This window comes from Mus pahari, chromosome 12 (assembly GCF_900095145.1).
Source record: "Mus pahari chromosome 12, PAHARI_EIJ_v1.1, whole genome shotgun sequence".
Classification (NCBI taxonomy): domain Eukaryota; kingdom Metazoa; phylum Chordata; class Mammalia; order Rodentia; family Muridae; genus Mus; species Mus pahari.
Genome location: NC_034601.1, coordinates 80,463,687 through 80,464,970, shown reverse-complemented (window position 1 = coordinate 80,464,970; position 1,284 = coordinate 80,463,687).

Below are 1,284 nucleotides of genomic sequence, written 5' to 3'. Positions count from 1 at the left end.
AAATTTATATATTTCTATTGTTCTTACCTGTGTGAACAAAATAAAAGGAAAAAAAAACTGAAAAGCAAAAAACAAAAAAACAACTCAGTCCTTCCACATCATCTACAGAAGATCCTCATAAAATATGGAGGAAAGAGGGTAGACTTTTTTTTCTGAACTTTAGGAAAACACATAGTCTTCAAGGAAATTTCAAGGAAGGTCCCTGTAATGCCTCCTTTCTTGTCCTTTTTAGAGCTTTATAGAATCAAGAAAACTTAGGTTTTAGTGACAACCTATGAAAAAACATTAATTGCAGCCTATCATTTTAATGCTTTAAGCTCATTGGTACATATTCACATATACCCCATTATCTTCATCTATTCATCAGTTAATAGACATATAAATTGATTCCATGACTTGGATTGTGACTCTACAACAGAGATCAGTATGCAGCCATCTCTGTTTTATGTCGTCTTAGAGTCTTTCAGGTACCTCTCAAAATGTAGTTTGAGTGGCTGGAGAGATGGTTCAATAGTTTGGAGTACTGACATCTGTTTCACATGACACAGGTTTAATTCCCAGTACCCACATTGTGATTGAAAATTGTAATTCCAGTTCCCTGGTGATTAAATGTCTTTTTCTAACCTCCGTGAGTTTCAAGCATGCATGTGATACACATATGTATGTTCAGGAAACCACTTATACACAAAATAAAATAATGAGAATTTTTTTAATGTAGTATGGTTCTGATAGACATTGTTTATCCTTCATTTCATTTAGAAACACATATTAGGTAGGAGGTATAACTGTACATGTTGCTCTAGTAGAGTATGTTTTCTAATGTACTATCTGGGTTCAGATAATTCAGGAAAATCAGAAGAATCAGGATCTAGTGGGCCATTTTTCTCTCTGTTCACTTCCTACTATTGTATACTTTTTGTGAACATTAATGCCTTTATATTTCTAGTTACAGAAAAATGATATGATGCTTTGGATGAAATAACATCTCTTAGAATGATTTGATTCACAAGATAAATAAACTTCTTACATGTCTTTCAATCCCTCAGAAGTGAAAACCTGTGCCTGGTTACATGATCTGCCTGCTGGTCTCTCACTGAAGTACTCCATGAAGATGAAAGGTTGCAAATCCAACATTTATCATTGGTAAACAGAGTACACCAAGGGACTTCAAATATTTTTAGAGCCTTAGGTTTTTCAAATGAGGAGTTTTGCATTGAAGACCAAAAGAAAAACGAGAACACATTTTTAAAAAATTCTTGTTATATCGCACTTGAGAGAGGAATG